Source organism: Pleurodeles waltl, chromosome 1_1 (genome assembly GCF_031143425.1).
Source record: "Pleurodeles waltl isolate 20211129_DDA chromosome 1_1, aPleWal1.hap1.20221129, whole genome shotgun sequence".
NCBI classification, from domain to species: Eukaryota; Metazoa; Chordata; class Amphibia; order Caudata; family Salamandridae; genus Pleurodeles; species Pleurodeles waltl.
The window spans coordinates 317,947,429-317,963,078 of NC_090436.1; the positions used below are offsets into that span (position 1 = coordinate 317,947,429).

The 15,650-nt window shown below is 40.8% G+C and overlaps 1 protein-coding gene across 1 annotated transcript in view; it reads right to left on the reverse strand.

The window, feature by feature from the left end:
- Window positions 1-204: 204 nt before the first annotated feature.
- Window positions 205-15,650, reverse strand: part of LOC138296040 (uncharacterized) — a 117,919-nt gene continuing 102,473 nt past the window's right edge. Inside the window, exon 5 of the mRNA XM_069234827.1 lies at window positions 205-1,824. The gene's annotated coding sequence lies outside the window, so the exon portion shown is untranslated. The remainder of the gene's footprint in view (window positions 1,825-15,650) is intronic.

Below are 15,650 nucleotides of genomic sequence, written 5' to 3' on the forward strand. Positions count from 1 at the left end.
TTTCATAGTGGAACTGAACAGACCCTGTGTGAATCAATGAATTAGTTGCCGTTATTGAGTACGGAGTATATATGCTGCACAATTAATACTTGACTATGCAGCATTACCAGAGCCATGCTGGTGGATCCTTTTACTCTGCAGCATGTTTTTGGGGCAGCTGTAGCATATTATGTTATTAACATAATTCCAATGACCATGCTGTTCTCCAACTCCGTCTTCAATTCTACTCTGAGTCCAAACTTAGGGGCTGATAGATTCTGGCAGATGGGATACTCTGTCACATATGTGGCAGATGACGACTGGATATCCCATCCACCATATTATAGTAGACAGTGCATAGAATTTAATGATGAACTGCAGTACAGTAACAGGATATATATTTTATTTGTCACATTTGTCACAGAGTATCCCAACCGCCAAACTCTAAATCAGGCACTTACTCCAACATTACAACCTGGCCTCCAACAAAGATTATTTTCGACAAGTACCTTCACTCTGCAATGAAGAAAGTTAGTCTACAGGGAGGTAAGGTATAGGGTTTGGGCTAGATAGAGGGTTAGCTATGGAACGGTTGGGTGTAACTGATAATGTATTATGCTTTTGCTTAGTCACGCTGGTTAAACAAAGGAAAACAGTGGAAGCCATGAAATATGTCACTTGGGCAGAAAAATGTTTCATATGCCAAGATAGAATTTACATTTTTGGGTAGGCTGGGACAAAAAGAAAGAATGATGAAGTGAAGAACTAGTAGGTTACTGAGATGGCACTGGGAAACACACCTTGTCTTCAGTATGTATGCATTGCAGGCTTACTTGTGCCACAGCAGACACATATTTCACCGCCTGCACTGCAGTGCTGAATTAAACTGCATTGCAGGTGGTGAAATGCCATGGGCAGGGAATGGACTGGAGGTGATGGGCAGGATCTCTGCCATGATTAGCAACACAGTATTGTCAATAAGAAAGCATGGTGACTTACCACTTTTCCTTGCCACCACTGGGACTTCTTTACCTCCCTCAAGTGGCTGGGCCTCCTCCGAAGTCCATGGCTGGCTGGTGCTTGTTGTGGCTGCACCGGTAGTCTGTGTGCAGAGAGGAAAACACAATGCACCCATTTTAGATGCCGGATTAGCTACCTAAGTATTTATTTTGCACATGACACAACAGCAATACCTCATTACATTTAGGTTAGCTATCAGTTTCTTCTACTGAAAGTATCCCTTTTGAGAGGTTTGTTTGTTGGTTGACAACTTATTAAAAACCAGCTAGTAAATGAGTCACCCTAAACCTTTGGTTGGTTATGGTAGCTCATTCCTGCCATGCTGCACTGTCATGGATACTGGTACTATGAGACAACACTGAGGGTTCATGACCATTCTATCTCTGTCTCTATTCGTTTTGACTGTTTGAGGAAGAAAGCCTTCTCAAGCAACATGTGTGATGAATAGAATACTTGAGTATGGATGTGATCCTCTTCACATTGCCACAAATCTGTTCTCCTCCTAACAGTACTGCACAAGACAGTAAAAGATGGGTGAGGGAACGCTTACTAAAAAGAAAAAAAGAAGTCAGCTGCGGAAACAGGAATTATAGACAACACAGGGAAATACAGAGATAACAAACATTAAAATGGGAGTTAAGAAAAAAGTAAATAGTAAGTCTACACAAGGCCATAATTGTACCAGTGGTATCAGAAAGTCAGAAATGATACACATGATTTACTGGGGCCAGGAGAACCATCTACTGTGTCCGCGGCGCTGGTGGTCATCCCACCCACCACAGCACTGGTGGTGGTGGCAGCTGCTTGGCGAGGTGCCCTCTTGCCCTTGGGTGTTCATGAAGGAAAGAAGATAAAAACAATGATTAGTGGTACTCTCTACAAAAAAATAATTTAGACAGGCACAGCACTGTACTTTTTAAATCAGCTAGCCTATTCCTAGTTTCCTAATCTTAACCTAAAATTACATTTTGAACTATTCATCCATTCAAGCAAATGATCTTTACTTCCCGCCCCCTTTTGATGAGTCAAGTTGGTCCTTTGCATACTGCACATCAGGAAAATTGGGACTATGAGGTACATAAAACCACAGAGAAGAACACTAACACCCCTGCCATACTACTTCTTTAAGAGTGAATGACATGAGTTGACATCCCTTGAATCAACTCAGGCGAGCACCTGAACAGAATATTGGCAGTATCATTCACTTGATGTCCACTCCACTCCTGTATTCCTATACCCTACCTGTGAGGCTGGCACCATGCACCACTGTTCTTATCAAAAGTTTGTGTTGCTCTTCCTCTAAGAATTGTTTTTGTGCAGGGAAGTGTGCAAAACAATCCAGAGTTCCGTGTAACTTGGCACCACTGCACCATCAAAAGAATGCACTCATGAAAAAATGCATTTATTATGTGTGTGGCACACTCTAACATTAAAAAACTATTGCCTGAACATGGTACAACACTCATAAATAAAACGTCCCTTTTTGAACCTGCGGGCACATGTGGCCACTGACCACAATCACTGTGAAAATATATATCTTTACATTATCTATATCTATGTAACATATGATATATATAGAAAGGAAATACGACAAGAGGATACACAAAAACAACATGATCACATACCCAGTGAATCCAGTTCCGATATTAGCACTGACACAGATGATGTGGCTGACCCCTCGATGACTGCTAATCCCGTTGGGGTTTTTACAACAAATATTGACTACTTCGCCAAGTGTCAAGCCAAAAAAGGACAGATCACTTGTAAGAAGCAGAGGAAGAGGCACACGCAGAGAAAGAGTATGAGAAGAAGAGGAACATGACTCACCGCAACCCAGGAGTAGTCTTCTAAACAGAAAAACCTAATGCATAAACCTACGGTTATCAATCTATCTTAAAGAACATGACCTGATGTGGAAATATCTCTTCTTGAGCTGGGACTGACTTTCTGTCTTATTTTGGACTTTACTTATGCACAAACATGAGTTGATTTGTATCTATTTATTAGAAAGTTACAATTTTGGAAATTGCATGAAATGTCCCTCAAAAAATGTACTCATTCTGATAACTTTATTAGGAATAGTTACATCAAAATTGGTGATGTAGATTGCTTCCTAGATCTTGAAACATTACTTAGGGAGGAAAAAGCAGAGAATCCAGATGTTGAATTAAGCCAACTTTTTGTGTCTTTGGGAACAGATGTGAATACCCCACATGGGAATGGCTTTAACATGAAATCTAGAATGATGCCTTCAATGCATCATGATAATATTGATGTATTTTACGATATCATGGTGAAAGAATTAATGACCCTGAGAAATAAGACTAACAGAGAACCTGACAATCTGTCTAATGCACAAAACAAGCATTAAATATATTGAAATCTGATGACACCTTAGTCATTACACCATCAGTCGAGGGTGGTAACATTGTGGTGATGGATGTTGCAATGTATAAAAATGAGGTATTAAGACAGCTGAACCTGTCAGAACGTTATTTGACCTTTGTGTTAAACATGCTTAGAGTCAGTACGCAAATACCCTGATTGTTCAGAATGGCATGATCAAGGCATACTGGATTTTGACAAACACCTATTTCTGAAGAAGGACTATCCCAAGATGCCATGCTTTTAATTATTACCTAAAATCCACAAAAGCATGTGCAATTCGCCATGGAGGACAATAGTTTCTTCTAATGAGGGATTCTTAGAAAACACAGCCATTTATATCAATCATTTTCTTTTTCCTTTCATTTTTGCCTTACCCTCCATTGGTAGGGACAGCAGCGATTTCCTTACCAAGATACAAGACATTGAATGGGTAGACACCCATGTGTTGATTACCATAGATGTCTCCTTGCTTTACATTTGTATTGATCACCAGTTTAGAGTGCGTTTGTGAACATTTTCTGAAAACTAGCGCTGTATGTTTTTATGAACATAACAAAATGTTACACAATATGATCAGGTATTGTTTTAAAGAGAATATCTTTATATTTGATGGTACATACTACAGACAGCAGATTGTTACCGTGATGGGCACCTGCTTCAAATCTTGTGATTGGCTGTTGGGAGGAGCAGGTGGCCTGGGCGGAAAAGAATGAGGAGTTCACTAAACCTATATCTTTGTGGGCTAGGTACATCATTGATTTATTTATATTGTGGACTGGGCCCTTGGAGAAAGCACAGATATTTTTGCAGAGATTAAATGAAATCCCCTTAATCTGAGATTCACGACTAGAAGGAGCCAAATTGAAACTGCACACTTAGATGTAAAAGTTTGGGTGAAGAAGGGTAAAATCTGTTCCACTATATTTCAGAAGGAAACAGCAGGAAATAGTGTGTTATACTTTAGAAGTCATCATCCCAAAAACTTAGTTAATAGTATTCCGTACGGTGAAATATTGAGGATCAAAAGGGTGTGTAATACTGAGAATGAATTACGGAAATAAAATACTCGTATGAATATGAGGTTTAAGGAGGGAGGCTACACTGCCAAGATTTTGAATATGGCTGACAGAAAAGCAGATTCAGTAACTAGAGATCTCTTATTTCAAAAAGATGAGTGCATACGTCTGATTACCACCTACAGCAGATCTTCACATGTGATAAAAAATACCACGAGTAAACATTGGGCCCTTTCTAGGAATGATGGGGTAATAGGCCCTGGATTGCCGGTCAGACCCTCCATTACTTATAGGTGAGGTAAATCACAGGGTGATACTTTGACACATAGCTATCATGCCAGGTGATTGAAGGGGGACATTTGGCTGTCCAAATCGATGGGTTTGTTTAAATGCAGTCAATGTAAGGCCTGAAAACAAATCTTGAATACTCTTGAATATGTGTCATCTAGTGGGCAAAAGAGACACATTAGCCAGTTCCTCACATGTTCATCACACTTTTATGTTTACATACAGAAGTGCGCCCGGCAATCTTATGTGCGTAGGGAGCACCACTTTTCCGCTCAGAAAATGAATCCTTGAGCACCAAAGAGCAATCAGGAATGTGTATATCTCTTATCCTGTGTCAAGGCAGTTCTCCCTAGTTCATCAGTCTGATGTATCACAGCTTGCATTATTTCTCAATGATAGGAACAAAAATGTGTGTGGGGGCAACAGAGTTAGGCAGCTAAGACAACTGGAATCAAGGTATTTTCTTGATCTACAGACAAAATAAGAATGAAGAACTAGAGGTGCATGTTGGCTAATTCAATATAAAAAATGAGTCATTGATAAACTATGTTCTGTAGGGGATGTACAGGATTTAGTACATGGATATTACCATCTATCCTGCTGGCATTCTAACTGTGGCTTGGTAGTTTTGTCCATTTTTATTGGATTTGATGTAGTTATTTTTATTGATTTTCTTATATTAGTATTTCTCATTTTCCAATAGCAATGATATATTGTTTATTAAAATGTGACTTTGCACACATGATTGCATTTGCAACCAAGGCATTTAAACCTATAATTTAGGGATGCGTAGAATATACAATATTATGCTGTTATATTAATACTCTGTGTCCTATATATTGGGAATAATGACTATGGGGGTCATTATGACCCCGGCGGTCGGTGTTAATTTGGCGGTAGTACCACCAACAGGCTGGCAGTACATATTGCCACATTATGACAATGGCGGGTTGGCTGGAGCCAACCCGCCAATATACCACACCGACCGCCATGACGGTAGCAGCCACCGGGCCAGAGATAACAATATCCAATCCGGCGGCCGCTACTGTACCGGTGGCGGCATTTTGACCCTGCCTACTGCCATGGTTTACGCGGCCTTTGTAATGCCACGAAAACATGGTGGTAGGCCGTACCAGTGACAGGGAATTCCTTGCCTGTCACTGGTAGGAGGCCCACCCACCCCCCTAAAACTCCGCAGACAACCCCCACCCCCCTCCATCCACGCTCCCCCTTCTAATCCCCACCCATACATGCACATTTGCAGGCACACACCACGCATTCACACACTCACTCACACAGGCATACACGCATGCATCCATTCATTCACGCACACACATTCATACTGACACGCAGACACACATTCACATTTCCATTCATACACGCATTCTCACCCATGCACACACACACGCAAACAAAACTAAACACACAATCGCAGTCACGCACACACTCGCACGTTCATGCACACACCCCCACACACACACACACACACACAACCCCCCACCCCCTCCCCTGTTGGCAACCTGACTTACCTGCATCCAGGGGGTTTTCCGGCAGGGAACGGGGCACTGCTACCGCCAGCAGCGCCCGCCAGCAGAACACCGCCAGGTGGTATTATTTGACATAATATGGCTGGCAGCGGACTACTGGCGTGCCGCTGCTGGTGGTAGCAGCGCCACCTTAACACCGCCCGACAGTATGGCCACAGCCGGATTTCCACCCTTCTTGTGGCAGAAATCCGGCTGTGGTCATAATTTGACGGACGGATGTTAGCCCCGGCGATGGTCTTTTGGCGGCCGTTGCCGCGGCGGTAGGTGGCATTACCTCTATTGTCATAATTAGGGCCTATGTGCACTGCTTACTTTGGCAAAATCTTGCTATATTGATGCATATATTGAGTATTTCATGTATATATACTGCTCTGCATGCATCATGCTTGGTAATATATTTTATACATATGAATTGCTCATTTGTGCGAAATTTGACTTTTTGTTTGATTGATTGTCAAATATCATTATTTCTGGTAATAATGTATTATATAAAGAGTGCTGCTTTGAGCTGACACTGAGTCCCATATCCTAGAAGATAATACTCCAGTTAATGAATTAGTTTCCATTACATCTGGAAAATAGTATTTCTTTCATGTCAAATGTGTTCCCCTTTATGGTTTATTTATTTGTTTATTTTTTTAGCACTTTTAGGATTATATTGTATGACTTTATGTTGGTATTTACACGTAGAATTCAATATGTATTTTGTTATGGTTATGATTACTTGAGTATGCATAGTACACTGGTCCAATACCTAACACAAAAACTCTTCAGTGTTTATGCTTGTATGTTTATTTAATTCTAATGGTAGTGGGGCTTGTCACCTTGAGAAATTTTCATGTGAGCCGAAACTCATCGATGTCTCTCTGCTGTGAATAAAAAGCTTTGGCAAGCATGGGTTGAGAAAGGTGGGGGGCAAAACACTCTTTTTCCCATTCTGTGTCAATGGGATTTTTCAAAAATATTAACACGACTACAGCCCAAACCTCTGAACGGAATTACACCAAATCTGGCAGGAAGAATGCATGCTTTTAATGATGTGATGTATATCTGTTCAGTAGCTTTGGAGTTATCTAAGACCAAAAATATAGATATCTGGGCATGCAGATAGTCCACAGATCCACTGCGGATTGATCCGCAGGTCCATGAGCCATAGGAAGCTTACGATTGGCGGGCCACAACCCGACAGGGAAGATTCAGCTGCCATTTTGTTTTATCGGGGAACGGTCCCCGGGGCTGAAATGTGGGCTGCAATTCATATAATGGGGTCAGGGTAGGAGCTCCCTGACCCCAGATACATCATGTGAATGTGCCTGAGGAATAAATAATTTGTAAAAAATGTGTACAAAGAAAGGATTTTCTGAGAACCACAGATCCACCTACTGAATCACAAGGGGCTGCGCTGAATCCCGTTGATGGATCTTCGGATCTCAGAAAATGTTTTAAAAATACTTTTTACGCATACCCACATATTCAGATAGATACTCTTACAGCCACTCTCGTATCCAGTCACACACTCTTATGCACACTTTCACCCTCAGAGAGCTACTCATACAGAGTAGGGTGGCTGTGAGCTGAGATGCATGATTGTGGGTGCCAGGGGAAACAATATGGGCAGCAACACAACACATATGTAAGCCTCCGGGTATGAGTTCTCTGACCAGAGGGGCTCATATATATGTGGCACATTAGGAATTATTGAGAAGAGAATGTGAACAATTGTTTATTTTTTTTTTCAAGATCCAAGGATGGATCTTCGGATCCAGATGAGATTTAATACAAAAAGTAAGTGTTTAAACATAAATTAATGTGTGTATGGTAAAAGGATTGGCTCTGAAAAGTCTGTGTGTTTATGATGCATAGGTGATCACTACACATGAAACAGGATCCAGTCTCTCAAGTTCTGCAGGAACACCCTGTTGCCTTTCTCTGACAGGTGAACTCCATCATTTCTATATATACCATCCTTATCAAACTGTAACTCATTGTGGTATCTAGAGACCAAGTTATGGTCTCTTAGGAATCTCTTAGGAATCCAGAAAGAGTTTTATTAACATGTTTCTTGGATTTGTGGACATAATTCACTTGACCACTTCCACATCTGCCTTTTGCAAATGCTAGAAAAAAATACAATAGTGTGTGGGAAAAGTGCCATTAACTTTCCAAAGGTATCCTTTCCAATCCTACCCCTGTAACTGTGCCTAGGTTGTTTGCCACCCCAGTGTCATAAGATCTGGATTTTGGCAATCCTTAATGTTTTCAAGCAAAGGCAGCAATTGATTCCACTTTAACCCTCTCTGGCCAATCAAAGTAATGTCCACATTACATAAACCCAGGTCCCTGTCTATGTCACTCCTTCTTGCACTCTCTTTAGCCCAAAATGCATAGCTGTGTCCCACAATCAACACTCTGAGCATTCTGGAGTGAAGCCGAAGTACCACAGAAGACAAGTCTACAGCTGAAAGAGGAAATGTTGAAATGAAATGCAGGAATGGAGTTGAAAATAGAGGGTATTAGTTAAAACTTGAAACACGTTTTTATTGGTTGTTTTAAATATGGTGGTACATAAAGGTAGGTAGTGATATTATAAGAAAAGAAAACAGATGTGGGATTGGCAGAAAAAGTGCTGCCCTTTGTGATGTGTCTATTATTTGAAAAAGTCAACCACACTTGCTATTTTTCATTTAAAAGTAAGCATGGTGGTTTCAGAAACTGATATGAACATGTGATCTACTGCTGCAAGAGAACATGCTATGTTATTATGGTAGCACAGCTAGAGGATCATGGGGATAAGACTATAAAAAGTCTATAAAAAGACTAGACTGTGACTTTGTAGTTACAGTTCCACTGGGGAAAAAGATGTTTAAAAGTATGTTTGGGGGTCAGTACATTTGTTTATTTAAAGATAGTGTATAGCATTATTTTAGACTATATGCTAAAAATAAATTGCGGTGTTACACAGGGGGGCCGCGCTTAGCGCTGCAGTAGATCCGTGGATCTGACGAAAACTGGTATAGATTTGGGCTATCTTTTGAGAAGTGTTGGAAAGGGTTAGCTATGATAACCAGTCACAGGATGTATAGCATAACTTACATGTGAAAGAGAGATTCTGATTGGCTCTGTCATTGAGTAACCTTGAAAGCAAAGTTGAAAAGCTTGCCGTTAATGGTTCACTTACTTGAGAGTGCTGGGTCATTCTGCTGCTTGGTTTTTGCGTATTTTAAGTGAGAAGAAATTCTAACTAATTCTGAGACTAATATACAGAGCAAGAAACATACTTAAGAGGTATGTGTAGTATAACATGGTTTAAATTAAAATGTGTTATTAGAGGGAACATTGTATATTAGATGTATGAGAATGAGTCGTATCTTCATAAGCACTAAAAAGGAATATAAATAATATCTATATCATAACAATAAAACAGGTATAATAATCAGAAAAGAAAGATTACAGTTCCTTTTTACCACAGAAGAGTCAACATTTAGGCAGGCTATAGGGGGCCCATAAAACAGGATATGTTGTTAATAACAGAAGGAACATGTTGTTCTAAGTTTAACCGAGTTACATGTGGCCTTGCAAAGCATTATGCTCACATATGTATTAACTCAGAAGTAGAAACTACAACTCATATTACTATTAACACAGGGATAGAGCCGCTGACATAACACGTATGTACTTAAATGGCTGCTTATACACCCAGACAAACAATGATATATACATTGCCACATACACACACAAACACATATCCATACAGTAACAGAACCAGACAAACAATTATGCATACAGTAACACACCCATGCTCACACTGATCCATAGACTAACACACCTAGGCACACACTGGTATATACCTTGACACACCCAGGGACACACTGATTTGCACACTGATACATATAGGTACATACTAATCCAGACACTGACACACCTAGATAGACACTCATGCATTCACTGGCACACCCAGACAAACACTGATCCATATGCTGACATACCCAGGCAAAGAGTGATGTGCACACTAACACACCCAGGCACATACTTATCCATACAGTCACACATCCAAGCACACCCTGACACATATGCTGACATACCCAGATACACACCGATGCATATACTGATACACCCAGGCAAGCACTGATGCATACACTAACAATGCCAGGTACACACTCATCCATATACTCATACCCCCAAGCACACACTGACGTATAGACTAAAACACCCAGGCACAGACTAATGCATACACTAACACACCCAGGAAAACACTGACACATACAGTAAGACACCCAGGTACACACTGATATATATCCTGACACACCCAGGGACAGACTGATACATACACTGATAAATACAGGCACATACTAATCCAGACACTGACACACCCAGATAGATATTCATGCATACACTGAAACACCCAAACACTGATGCATACGCTGACATACCCAGGCAAAGAGTGATGCCTACAATAACACACCCATGCACATGCTTATCCATACACTCACACACCCAGGCACACCCTGACATACCTGCTGACATACCCAGACACACAGTGATGCATACACTAACATACACAGGCAAACACTGATGCATACACTCCCATAGCCAAGTACACACTCATCCATACACTCATACACACAAGCACACACTGATGTATATACTAACACACCCAGGCACACACTAATGCATACACTAACACCCCAGGCAAACACTGATGCATACATAAAGACACCCAGGTACACTCTGGTATATACACTGAAACTTACAGGCATGTATTAATCCAGACACTGACACACCCAGATAGACACTCATGCATACATTGAAACACCCATACAAACACTGATGCATACATTAACACACCCAGGGACACCCTGACATATATGGTGACATACCCACACACTGATGCAAACACTAACATACCCAGGCAAACACTGAATCATACATTGACACACCCAGGAACAAACTCATGCATACATTGATACACCCAGACAAACACTGATGCTCAGAATGAGAAACACAGGCACACACTGAGGCACATACTGATACCCCCAGGAACACACTGATCCTCACACTGACACAGCCAGACATACACTAGTATATACTGATACACACACTTGTATACCAACACAATTAGTAGTATATACACTCAAAAATAAAAACAGAGACCCATCTCTGTAGTAAATATGGTGGTTCTAAAAAAGAAGCATTTTTTTGTAAAATGTTTGGGGAAAAAACTTTTTTTATTTTTTGGAGTTTGTTTTTGAAAGAAGACTTAAAAATAGAAAGTCTAAAAACGGTAAAAGTGCATCCAACACGTATGCCTATTCAACAAACTAGTGTGTTGTAACAAAAAAAAGAACACAAATCAACAATGGTGGCTCTTAACCTTCTAGAGCATGGTAAGGATGTCTTCATTTTTCTTAATAATGAGTTCCTGGCACTTGCCACAACGAGTGACCATGTCATTAAGGTCTTTGCATGTAGGTGCAATAGAGATGTTCTGAGGAGCTTCAGCAGCAGAAGATGTTGCTGGTACAGGAGCTGAAGTATCAGTGGCCCTCTCTCTCATCCTACACAGATATGTTAGTTCATGGTAGCTTCATATGTGTTTCCACATTGTGGAAAACCCTAGATGTATTTCTTTCCAGTGCCTCCAGAAAGTTGCTTCCTACATAGAGTGCATTCCACGAACACTGAACAAGCCTTTTTCTCACCACTAGGGACTGCAAACATCACTTTCTTTCCTGCACCTCCTTCCTGATGATCTTCCACATCTTCCAATGCTGCAACCTGCCTGGATCTCCACCTTCTGCCATTTTTCTTTTCCAGTGAAATAATGAAACCTTCTTCACCAGCAGAGAAAATAAAAATGACTCTGTTGGGCGTGTTCTTTCAAAAGTTGGGTGTGTCATGGATTCGGGCGGGTCTGATCAGAACTCTGGTTGGGACACCCCTTGAGGTCACCGAATGTCTTAAAGAGGTAGTGCACTGGGACAGAAGAGCAGCTAAAGGCATACACGGAAAGGACAGCTATGGACAGGCACAGGAAGAAGGAAAGTAAAAGCAGAGCAACCCTTGTGTGAACAAACAGGAAACAAATTACTAATGGACAAACACGCTGGGGTTGTACACAGAGTAGGGTGCAGAACCTCCCACAGTGACAGGGAATGCCAATGCCTCTGTGCAGTTTGCTCTTACAGATAATCACCCTGCCAGCCTCATAGAAAGGAGGCAGCAAAAGTGATTCTGTCTCTGGACCCTAGATCACAAACAAGGATAGTACTTACATACACAAGACACGCTCTTGTGGGTCCAGCTGGAAATACAGTGGCGATTCCTGAGAAAACAGCAATAGCACGCTGTCACTGTTAGGCACGAAAGACAACGTATAACACTAGACAAGGATGGGGGCTGGAATTGCCTCCTGGAAACCAGGAGCCAACCCCAGTACAAAGGACTGGTGAAGACTGATAGAACACTTACCAGACACAAATAACCAAGAAGAAATGGAAACAGAAGGGACAAACTAAGAGGCAGAGGCAAGAACTGGGAACATGCTCAGGCTGAAGCAAAGCCAGGACTAGGACTGGAAAACAGGGTGCAAATTTCTGGCTGGAACAAACAGAGACAGGACTGGGAATCAGAGAGCAGGCTCTGGCTGGAACAAGCAAGGACAGGGCTGGAATACAGGGATCAGGAATACGCAGTAAACAGGACTGGGAAACAACAGAGAGCAGGTTCAGGCTGAAACAAGGCAGGAGCAGGACAGAGAAACAGGGAGCAGGCTCTGGAAGAACCAAACAGGTACAAGGCTAAGAGATGGGGAGCAGACTCTGGCTGGAACAATCAGGAGCAGGGCAGAGAAACAGGAAACAGGATCAAGCTGGAACAGAACAGTAACAAAATTGGAACACCATCCGATAAGGGGTCTGTAACACAAAGGAATCAAACTCCAATGCACAACAGGGATCTTGAGGAAATGGCTGCTTATAAGCAGTTCCAAGCTGCAGAAAACCCCAGATGGAATCACATGACTGGGCTGCACAGGAGAGGTCTCAGGTGTGTGTAGTTTCAGACACTTGCAAGTCCTGGAGGAGAGGATCCGGTGAAAAGGAGCAACTGGAATTCTCCCATAGAAAACAATGGGAAACAAAATCCAGGCTTTCCTGACTACCAGGCTGTGCATTATGGGATTTGCAGTCCCAGGAAGAAAATGTAGTACTACACAAGTATACCATGGCGAAAAGAGAAACAAACAGGAGTCAACAAGGGACTCTAGATAAGTGTTCAAGCTGATTCCCAGGCTACCGAGAGTCCCCTTACAGTGCCCCCTAGAAATAGGACGACAGAGTCGTAACAGGGTGTGATTCATATGAACCAATAGAAAAGCAGATTTATTTTTCTAATTACCCGACTCCGCGGATTCGCCATAATCTGAAACGACTTTATTTATACACAAATAAATACCACAATCATTAAACAGCTCTGAAATATGTCCATTCTTACAGTAGAATTAAATTTAGAAACTCATATACATAAAATATTTTTAAAATAAATCAGCCTATCTGCAGATCCGAATCCAAACCAACATGTGATGGGACCAAAAACCATAGAGTTTACTCACAGGACAATATGCAGATCTGCAGAAAATCCAAGGATTCGCAATTAAAAAAATAAAATAAAACTAAAACATTAATTAATGTTCAATATAGTTATTTTATATTATTATACCTCCTATAAAATTACTCCTGTTTCTTTATGTTTTCTCTTATTCACTATAAGTGGATTACTGTTTTTACCACCATCTGCTAAATAATACAGGAGGTAGTCACATTATTCCTCACTCTTGATTAGTTATACAAATTAATATATAATATATAAAAGTTTGCAATAGTATCTCTTTATAAAAACATAAAAAATCTCTGAAAAAAAACCAAATGTTATAAGGACTTTATAGTTAGGAAATAGAATTAAAAAACCTTAAAAATTCACTGACAAAACCAAGGTTACAGGGACGTTATAGTTAGGAAATAGAATTTAAAAACCTTAGAAATTCAATGAAAAAAAACAAAGGTTACAGGAACGTTATAGTTAGGCTCATATTTCACTCCTAAAAAAACAATGAAATTCAGCAGTTATAGTTACCTGACCTAACTTTATACCTTCTGCCCCCGCAATGCACTGCTTATGACCTCAAATCACTCATGACATGATCAGTGACATCACTGATGACATCTCAAATGACATTACTGATGACATCATCCAGTGAGTACGACTGTTTTTTAAAAGTTTGTGAGTTGTAAGGATATATAGCATGGCACTACAAAAGTTAAAATAGTATACTTTCTATACTACTAATCAATTATGCTATTTCTATTATATAATATGTAATTGAGTGTGCAGCTCTATATATCCATGTGTACGTGTGCGTGTGACTGATTTTATAGGTTTGTGAATCGGTATGTGAGTTGTTCTACGGCTGTTTAGGTAGGTATGTGAGTAGTTGCAGGCTGGAGGGCCCCCTGCACCCGTTCTCCACCATCCTTTTCATGGCGGTGCTACCGCCATGAAATCGCTGGCAGAGAACAAAGCCGTAATCCCAAGGACATTGCTGCTTGCAGCGTTGCCCTGGCAGATTAGGACCACCGGGACCGCCAGACACCCAGACCGCCGGGACAACTAATACTGGAGGTGCTGACGGTCCGACTGCAGCATGACTGCTGCGGTCATAATATGGTAGTCAGTAATGAAGGCCTTAATCTGGAGAGTGGTCAATCTCCGTTGTCTGCACCAACAGCAAGAGCACACCACTTATTTGACCACATATATATAAATATATATATATATATATATATACACAACTTCGGAGCTCCTAAATGCTTGGACCACCATGTGGGAGCAGCCCAAATGCTGTGGGAGCACAGTAGGCAACAGTATCCACAGTTTAAAGGCAAAGATAGGCGGTCACATGGTGAAAACTGTAATAGTATAATTTACTCTACAAACACACATACAACACTTTTTGGCCCTCAGGGCCTTTGTCACATGATCATGCTGAAATTCAAAGCTACAAATAGTCACCAAACATACATGAGGGATGAAAAATTAATCTCTAATGAAAGCGCCATTTTGGAAAGTTATGTTCATTACTAGAACAATACAAGTCAGTGTTAATATCACTCCGCAACATGACACAGATAGGTAATTCTTCTGGAAGCTACAGATATATATGTATCACAAGTATAGGTAAATAATTCAATAAAATTAATACATCAGTGGGAACCAAAATTACATATTGGATATCCTAGGTCTAACCTCATAGCAATCAAACTCAAATGTTAACTAGTACTGAGAAACCAACATACTGGTACAAAGGTACTTAAAAAGGGGGGGGCAAATGCTCTATGAAACAAAAGAGAACACGTTT